Here is a 10,533-nt window from a genome sequence, read left to right on the forward strand (position 1 = left end):
ATTATACAGCTAAAAATTCCTATGGATTACAGTGTGTCAGGCCCTAGACAAGGTTCCACATGTTTTATCATTCAGAATCCTCAGTACTTTGGTGAAAGTACTTTGCTGAAAGTACTACTGTACCCATTTTACAGTTGGAAGAACTAGAGATAGTGTATATGTTGTATATCATACCCTCAACTACTTACTCCAAATCCTTTGCTCTTCTATTATGCTTTAACTGCCTGCCACTTCTCAGAAATGAGAGCTTTTCTTGTTTTCAAAAGCATTGCAGAAATGAGACAGCTGTGACATCTCCTGACCAAACCAAATGAAGCAGATGGATGTGCTATTGTGAGAGCAGGGCATGATGCTTCTACCCCGTTGTGCCTCTGTGGACTAGCCCTGGGGGAAAAGCAAATTTTCAGAGAAATATCTTTCCTTCATCGTATATATTACATCTGAAAATCTGACTAATCTAGATTGGGTTTAACCCAACCTTTCCAAGACAGCATGGAGATGAGGGAGTAGTTTATCTTGCTTGGCTTTGTTAATAAACTCAGTCCAAACATCCTGCATACATAACACAACTTTGACACCACCGTATGCATATTTCCATTCCCTCTGCCACAGAACTTTCTGCAGCTAATTCAGGGGAACTGTCCTGCCTCTCTGAACAGCTCCAGCTTCCCCTTGTGTCAAGTGAACACCACAGCTCTTCTGTACAAAGGAGTGAAGTAATAAAAGGTGAGTAACAAATGATATGTTTTATTCAAAATATCTGTTTTCACCCACTGACAATTTATAGTTAGGTTGAGCATGAAATGGTGATGACACACAGAGAATCATTTTTCACACTTTTCTTATTTTCTAGAGCAGCTTTGTCAGACTCTCAAAGTAGGAGAATTGCCCTAAAGGGAATCACCTGGATATTTTTGCCTCATGTAAACGTGACAGACTAACGGATTTTCTCATCTGAGAGATAAATAAAATATCACCTCTAGATCTATAAAACCTCCATATCATGTGTGCTTGTAGTATACTTGGAATAGGAGTAAGCATGTTATAATGAAAGGTTATTAAAAATTATATAACCCTACTCCCCTTTCACATAAAGAAACCAAAGTTTATAGACAGTAGAAGACTCCACTAGAGCCACTAAGCAACTCTGTCATGATGCTAAACCTGGAATTTCCATCCTACCCTCCCTATCTCCTATTTTAACATCTACAGCTGGGGTCCATTATTATCTCTAGCAATACAGAGTAAGCCACCTGGGATGGGACACATTGTTCCACACAGAAACTTAGCTCCCGTTACTTCCTTTAAATGGATTCCTCTCATGTCTGGGCCAATACTCTCCTAGTCTCAGATCATTTGGAGCCCTTTCTTATATAATTTATTTCCTAAAACTTCATCTCACAGGCTCTATGAAGCTCAAAGAAACTAATTGGTAGATATCTCTATATTATCTATCTATATTCTCTATGTTGGTAACAGTGAGGACAATCATTTCTTTCCAAAAAAATTACAAATATATACTATCTTCCTCATACTATGCTGAGAACTAGGAATTAAGAATGACCATGGAGGACAATAAGAACAAAGACCCTGGGTCAGAAAAGTACTTGGCTATTTCTAGAAACTGAAAGAAGGCCAGTGTTACATTACTGAAGTACTGTGGGGAAGAAGGAAGCCATGCATGCATGGGTGTGTGCCTCTAGTGGTCTCCTCCCTTCCTATCTAATAAGATTCTTGCTGGACCAAGGGGCTTCTATTGTTTCACAGTAAAGTGATTGTCATTGCTTTCCTATCCTTAAAAATGCATGGAACAGGAGTCAGCAAATTATGGCCAATGGTCCAGATCTGGCCTGCTGCCCATTCTTGTATAGACAGTGAGCTAAGAATTCTTATATTTTTAATTTAAATTAAAAAATTAATAGAAGACTAACTTTCTGTTACTCAGAAACTGTGTTAATATAACACATCAGAGTTATATTAAATTCAAACTTCAGAGTCCTTTGCAAAACAGAGTATGTATTTCTAACGTGTGTGTGTATGTATGTGTTTGAGAGATATAGAATGTATATGATTGATTAATACAGCCATGAGAAGAGGTTGGAGATGTTACAAGGGGTCATCTAATAGTGTGGTGTGAAGATTTTATTTTCAGTGCATTGGGAAGCTAACTGAAGTATGTGCACAAGAAAAGGGACTGACCTGATTTTCTGTTTTAAAGAGTGCTCTGGCCGTGACAGGGATAGCACATTATCTAGAGGCAAGGGTGGAAACAGGAAGCCAGTGAGGACGGCGTCACAGTGATCCAGGGAAGAAAAGATGAGAGCTTAAACACGAGAGCGTTAGACATGGGAAAAAGTAACAACAATTTCTGGTGGACTCAATGTGAGGGTTAAATAATGGAGAAAAACTACACTGACACAAATTTCACCAAAAAGGTTATTCAACATTCAATTGAATAGGTCAAATTATGTGATTGCTGAGCGGATGCTTACTCCTAAAATGAAATTTCAGGAACACCAGCAAAGCAAACCTGGTCAAAAATACTTAATAATTGTTTTTAATTGATCATAATACTTTCCTCTGAATTGGTACAGGAATTATAGACTTATGCTTTTCTTTTAGCACAGACACAGACTTTGTTAGGACATTTCATAATGAGCATCAGCCTGCAGTGTTAACGTAGAGCAAAGGATTCTGGCAAAGTTAAGGCTAATCCCAGCTGGCAAATCTAGATTTATCTTTAGATTCTAAAATACTTAGAACTCATTAAGGACCTTTTCACATAGCAGAATTAATCCTTTGCATCGCTAATTTTATTCTTTACTAATCAATGGGCTCATGGGACTGATACAACTTTGTAACTACACTACAAAAGCCAGGGTGAGAAGCAAAAGTAGGGTAAATGATTACTGTCATTGATCATGAGTGAAACCGGTACAGAGTGACTTAAAAGTCACTCAGATGTTATACTCTTCTGCCGTCTTCCTTCAACTCTCCTTTATAAAAAAATGAATGTGTGGTCTCAGAAATTTACTGGGCCCCTAGGAAAATGACTTTAAAAGCAGAAGAGGAAAGACAGTAAATGGAATTGCATGGTATAAGTACCAGAACCTACACACTCTTCCCTTCACCAAATAGAGTCCTTTAAATCCTATTCCAGTCCAGTTATATACTCTAAAAGACAACCTGGCATATCTGCAAGAATTTTATTGGCCCCAAGCATCCCTCATGCGATATGAATCAGGGAATCCTGTTTAAAATGACCCAGAAAGGGTTTTTAAAGAATATGTTTTGTATTATAATCTCTCCCACAGCCTTGTTCCCCTGCCTCCAACCAACACAGTTCTCTTCCTCCTCCAACACTAATGTAAGCAACCATACCTTTACATGAGAAGGGATGACACCTTGCTGCCACCACCTTTTGCTTCTGATCCTGTAGGTTTCTCAGAAATTGAATATTTCTGGTAGGAAATTATTAGACTTCCTGAGTCCCTGTGTCAAACTTCAAAACCAAAATATGGATTTACAATAGAACAAGGGGTAGGGAACATAGCTTTTCTTTATATTGCACATATATACATTATCTCATAGGTTTCTGATTGATTTCAAGATCAATGTGCAAGATTATTTAACAAAAGTATTCTCATTTAGAACAATAGAAAAAGACATGTTGCGGATATGCAAACTTTAAAAGCTACTCTACCTTGAGATGCTCCAAGTAGTTACTGGAGGATAAGCAAAATTTTAGTGCTGAATCCTTACAAATCCACTGCTATTAGAATATTTAGAATTCCATGTTATCAGTAATATTCATAGCTCATATCTTTGGATAGAAATATATCAATAACTGTAGCTTGGAAAATTTCATCTCTCTGTTCCAGGTAAGTACAGACCTTTTTCACGTGTTCTGTTAATAATTCTTACACGCTGGTCCACCGTGAAAGGATTGCCTTTCTAACATAATAGAAATCAAGGTTGATTTCCTATAGTTGATCTGATGATTGCAATCTGATGATTACAGATAATTAGTGTAAAACAATATGAAATTAGTAAGTTAAATCATTTAGTTTTAAATAAAGGCTGCTTCAAAAGTCACATAAAAGAAGTAATTCAAGAAGTTCCATTAATTTATTTTACATGGCAACATAGGTCTGTACTTACCTGGAACAGAGATATGAAATTTTCCAAGCTACAGTTATTGATATATTTCTATCCCAATGATATAAGCTATGAATATTACTGATAACATGGAATTCTAAATATTCTAGTAGCAGTGGATTTGTAAGGATTCAGAACTAAAATTTTGCTTATCCTCCAGTAACTACTTGGAGCATCTCAAGGCAGAGTAGCTTTTAAAGTTTGCATATCTGCAACATGTCTTTTTCTGTTGTTCTAAATGAGAATACTTTTGTTAAATAATCTTGCACATTGATCTTGAAATCAATCAGAACCCTGTAAGATAATGTATAAATGTGCAACATAGTTTGATTCAGCTTCTGACACAACTGCAATGATGTCACCTCTTTGAAAAGTGGAAGAAATCCATTCCATTTTTGTGACAATAGACCAGTAGGTTGGTTGGTAGATAGATCAACTCTATTAAATGTAATATTTGTATGCAAAAATGCTAAGTCACTTCAGTCGTGTCTGACTCTTTGTGACCCTATGGACTGTAGCTTATCAGGCTCCTCTATCCATGGGGATTCTGCAGGCAAGAATACTGGAGTGGATTGCCATGCCCTCCACCAGGGGATCTTCCTGACCCTAGGATCGAATGCTTGTCTCTTATGTCTGTGGCATTGGCAGATGGGTTCTTTACCACTAGCGCCACCTGGGAAGCCCTAAAGATAATATATGTATATTCTCTATTAAGTCTATATAATCTTCAAAAACTGCTACAACCCTTTCCTAGAAGGGCTTATCTATTTCTGGATCCAGGATGAAAATATGAATGAGAGTAAAGAGGAAACCCAGGTCAATATTTCATCTTTCAAGAAAAAATTATTGATATATAAGTCCTTATGGGCTTCCCAAATGGCACTAGTGTTAAAGAACCTGCCTGTCAGTGCAGGAGACATAAAAGATGCGAGTTCGATCCCTGGGTCAGGAATATCCCCTGGAGGAGGGCATGGAAACCCATCCTAGTATTCTTGCCTAGAGAATCCCATGGACAGAGGCGCCTGGTGGGCTACCATCCCTAGGGTCGCAAAGAGTTGGACATGACTAAAGTGACTTAGCATTCAGGCATGCAAGTCCTTATATCTTTCCCAGGAAGATTTAAGTATAAATTTGAGTCCTCATGTCTCTGTGCAAACTCATTTGATATTTGCTGGTTCTTTCACAGCCCGCAGACTCATGAAAATATCCAACACTCCCCACACCTCCAGCACCATCACTGGCTTCATCCTCCTGGGCTTCCCTTGCCCCAGGGAGGTGCAGATTCTCCTCTTTGTGCTCTTCTCTGCTGTCTACCTCCTGACCCTCATGGGCAATGGTTCGATCATCTGTGCTGTGATCAGAGACTCCACACCCCCATGTACATCCAGCTCGCCATCTTCTCCTTCCTGGAGATCTGGTATGTCACCTCCACTGTCCCCAACGTGTTGGCCAACTTCCTCTCTGACAACAAGCTCATCTCCTTCTCTGGTTGCCTTCTCCAGTTCTACTTTTTCTTCTCCTTGGGTTCTACAGAAAGCTTTTTCTTGGCTATTATGGCATTTGATGGATACCTTGCCATCTGCCAACCTCTACACTACCCCACCCTCATGATTGGACATCTCTGCACCAATTTTGTGATCAGCTGCTGGGCACTTGGTTTTCTCTGGTTTTTGATTCCCATCATCATCATCTCCCAAATGTCCTTCTGTGGATCCAGGATCATTGACCATTTCCTGTGTGACCCAGGTCCTCTTCTAACACTCACCTGCATAAAAGCTCCTGTGATGGAGCTTGTCTTCTCCACTCTAAGTCCTATTCTCCTCATCATTCTCTTTCTCTTCATCATGGGGTCCTCAGCTTTGGTCATAAAAGCTATATTGAAATTTCCTTCAGCAGCTGGACAAAGAAAGGCTTTCTCAACCTGCGGTCTCATCTGACTGTGGTTTCACTGTTCTGTGATTCAGTAGTGGTTATGTATGGGAGCCCAGCATCTGATCATGGTGCTAGAATGCAGATGACTGTGACTCTGTTTTATTCTGTTGTCACCCCACTTCTTAATCCAATAATATATAGTCTTAGGAACAAAGATATGAAAAAGGTGCTGAAGAAATTTCTGAGACTATAAAAACTATTAACCAAAAAGACTCTTTAGCAAGTAGAGCCCAAATTTTTATTTACTAATTTGCAAACATTTCTAAATATTCTATTTATTTTCAGGTTAAAAACAACATTATTCAGAAAATATTTCAGTATCTTGTGAGCATGTTATCTGTTGATTTTTTCTTCTCGTGGTTCTTGACTGTTTGTCCTCTTTCTTCATATACTTTCATATTTTTAATTGAATGCTGCACATTATATTTTTAACATCATAAAGACAATGGATATATTATTGCAACAAAGGTTAAATTTCCCTCACGTAGCAGATAGAGTAAAAACAGATCAGTTTGATCCCATTTAAGGATTCATGTTGTAAAAACAACCTTAACCACTTTTGCTCTTATTTCTGGGATGTGACTCTTTCTCGGGAATATGACCTTTCTGAGATCTCAGCTGCAAACCTGGACTGTTTTTAGGATACCTCCACCTTAGCAATCCCTGAATTCCTATTTTTGTACTCTGAAAATCATGACTCCTAAAACATATGCTCCGCACTTTAGACTCTCAATTTCTGCTTTCTGCTAGATTTTTTTGAAATCTTATCTTGTATGTGAATGGCTGGCTGAGAAATCAAAAATGCCTTGAAAGGAGATTATATTACCCTTTGATCCTCCTTCTCTGTGGTCCTCCTTTTCTAGAATTTGTTTCTCAAACCCCAAGTGCCTTACTGGCCATAAGCACAAAACCTTTATCTCCTCAGTTCAGTCTGAGGAGAATCTACTGCTTTTTGCTGAGACAGTATTCTTCCTTCACCCCAATCTTTCCCAAATGCCTTCCTATCTACATATTCCTGCCCTACTGATTGCTATTCCTCAGGGGAAAAGCCCCAGTGTGAATGTGAAACTCATTTCCATGTTCCTCCCTTCTTGGAATTTTATCCCCTGAAGTCTTTTCTGTGTTAACTGCTTTCTAGTGCCTTAGAATATTCCTTTTATGTATTTTGTCAAGGTTTTATAGTTATTTTTTGTAGAATGGTTAGTTTAATGCAAGCTGTTTAGTCATGACCATAGTCAGAGATTCTTGTCCTTTATATCTAAATTCCAGACCTTCTCACTACTATTCTCACTTTCAGAAGATGATCTTATACCATAAATATGCAAAAACCCACAAAGCAAAGAACAGTGAATACAGAGACTGGTATAAATGCAAATCTCGGAAGTAGATCTGCTTTTTTTCAATGCAAGAAGCTCTGGATTCCTGTAGGGGGTGGGGTAGGGAAGGGGAGTTTACTTATAGTAAGACATGAAAAAGCAGAACCACAGAGAACAGATTTAGGCCATTTTCATTGGTATATAGTTGATTTGCAATCTTGTATCAGTTTCAGGTGTACAGCGTAGTAATTCAGTATTTTTATAGATTACACTATAAAACTACTGCACATTTCACTCATTCAAACTACTGCACAACTGCACTCATTTCACATGCTAGCAGAGTAATGCTCAAAATTCTCCAAGTCAGGCTTCAACAGTCCATGAATCGAGAACTTTCAGATGTTCAAGCTGGGCTTAGAAAAGACAGAGGAACTAGAGATCAAATGGACAACATACATTAGATCACAGAAAAAGCAAGCGAATTCGAGAAGAACACCTACTTCGGCTTCATTGACTACTCCAAAGCCTTTGACTGTGTGGATCACAACAAACTCTGGAAAATTCTTAAACAGATGGGAATACCAGACCACCTGACCTGCCTCCTGCAAAACCCGTATGTAGGTCCAGAAGCAACAGTTAGAACTGGATATGGAACAGACTTGTTCCAAATTGGGAAAGGAGTACAGCAAAATGTATATTGTCACCCTGCTTATTTAACTTATGTGCAGAGTACATCATGTGAAATGCTGGGCTGGATGGAGCAAAAGCTGGAATCAAGATTGCCAGGAGAAATATCAATAATGATATTGATAAATATAATAATATAAATAATGATAATGATAAATATCGATATCAAACCACAGATATGCAAATGACACCACCCTTATGGCAGAAAGCGAAGAGGAGCTGAGGAGCCTCTTGATGAAAGTAAAAGAGGAGAGTGAAAAAGATGGCTTAAAAGTCAACATTCAGAAAACTAAGACAATGGCATCTGGTCCCATCACTTCATGGCAAATAGATGGAGAAACAATGGAAATAGGGAAAGACTATTTTGAGGGGCTCCAAAATCAATACAGATGGTGACTGCAGCCATGAAATCAAAAGAAGCTTGTTCTTCGGAAGGAAAGCTCTGACAAACCTAGGCAGCATATTACAAAGCAGAGATATTACTTTACCAACAAAGGTCCAGATAGTCAAAGCTATGGTTTTACCAGCAGTCATGTATGAATGTGAGAGTTGGACTTATTAAAAAGGCTGAGCACCAAAGAATTGATGTTTTTGAACTGTGCTGTTGGAGAAGACTCTTGAGAGTCCTTTGGACGGCAAGGAGATCAAACCAATCAGTCCTAAAGGAAATCTATCCTGACTATTCATTGCAAGGACTGATGCTGAGGCTGAAACTCCAATACTTAGCCACCTGATGCAAAGAGCTGACTTATTTGAAAAGACCCGATTCTTGGAAAGATTGAAGTCAAGAGGAGAAAGGGACGACAGAGGACGAGATGGTTGGATGGTGTCACTGACACAGTGGACATGAGTTTGAGCAAGCTCCGAGAGATGGTGAAGGACAAAGAGGCCTGGCCTGCTGCAGTCCATGGGGTCTCCAGGAGTCAGACATGACTGAGTGACTGAACAACAGCAACATAGATTGCACTCTATTATAGGTTAATACAAGACAATGGTGATAATAATACTTGTACCAAAAGCACAAGCAACAAAAGAAAAAATCAACAAATGGGACAACATAAAATTCATATCTTCTGCAAAACAAAATAAACAATTAACAAAATGAGAAAACACCCTACTGAATGGAAGCAAATACTTCATGTAACAGATAAGGGGTTAATATCCAAATAAAGAAATAAGTCACCTTAACAATAAAAAATAGAAAACTTGGTTAAAAATGGGAAAGACATGAATAAATATTTTTCTAATTAAGTCATACAGTTGGCCAATAGGACATGAAAAGATGTTCAACTTACATAATCCTCAGAGAAATGCAAATCAAAACCACAGTGAGATATCAGTGTGATACCTCACACTGATAAAAAATAATCAGTGTTGGCCAGGACATGGGAAGACTTGTACACTGTTGGTAGGAATATAAACTGGTGCAACCACTATAGGAAACAGTATGGAGGGGGGTCTCAAAAGCTAAAAGTAGAACTACCATATGATCTTGCAATTCTACTCCTGGGTGTTTATCTGAAGAAAATGAAAACACTAATTCAGAAAGATAAATTCACCCGAATGTTCTTAGCAGCAATGTTTACATGAGTCATGATATGGTGGCCTCAGTGTTTATGATGTACAGATGAATGAATAAAGAAGATAAGGTGTGTGTGTGCTTGTATACAGTGGAATACTGTTCAGCTAAAAACAGAATGAAGTTTTGTCATTTATAACAGTGTAGATGGACCTGGAGGATATTATGCGTAATAACCCAGAGAAAGACAAATACTGAGTATTATCATATATATCTGGAATCCAAAAACTAAAACAAATGAACATTTTGAATAAATGTAAAAAAAGCGGAAACACATTCATGCATTTGGAGAACAAACTAGTGGTTACCAGTGAGGAGAGGGAAGGAGGAGGGTATTAATAGGTACAAACTACTATGTATAAAATAAATAATCTACAAGAATACAAGTACAGCACAAGGAGTATAGCCAATATTTTATAACAACTTTATATGGAGTATATTATATTCAAAATACTCAATCATGATGTTGTATACCTGAAACTAATAAGTCAACAGTACATCAACTTTTAAAAATGGGATGGGAAGGGAAAAAAGAAAATGACTTGACTCTCATAGCCAGAACCAGAAAAAAAGTAGCTGGATATTTTCTCAATATATAATAAATGTTTATTATTACAATTATCAAACAAGAGAAAAAGTATAAAATATTTAAAATTAAAAGTTATCTAAACCCATCACCCTCAGGCAAACACCATTAATGTTTAAGTGAACAATCTTTCATGTATTATTTTATACACATACACACACTCATATAAGTTGATTTTCTACAAGTCGGATATTGTACATGCTGTTTTTATGACAGACTCCTTTATTTTTTTCCTTACCACTCCCTACTACCATCACTCCACCCAAAATCTAATT

The 10,533-nt window shown here is 37.8% G+C and overlaps 1 pseudogene; it reads left to right on the forward strand.

Moving 5' to 3' along the window:
• The first annotated feature begins 584 nt into the window (after window positions 1-584).
• On the forward strand, window positions 585-6,283 carry LOC129561137 (olfactory receptor 11G2-like; annotated as a pseudogene).
• The last annotated feature ends 4,250 nt before the right edge of the window (window positions 6,284-10,533 follow it).

This window comes from Moschus berezovskii, chromosome 9, assembly GCF_049115385.1.
Source record: "Moschus berezovskii isolate FMDL1 chromosome 9, NW_MosBer_1.0, whole genome shotgun sequence".
NCBI lineage: Eukaryota > Metazoa > Chordata > Mammalia > Artiodactyla > Moschidae > Moschus > Moschus berezovskii.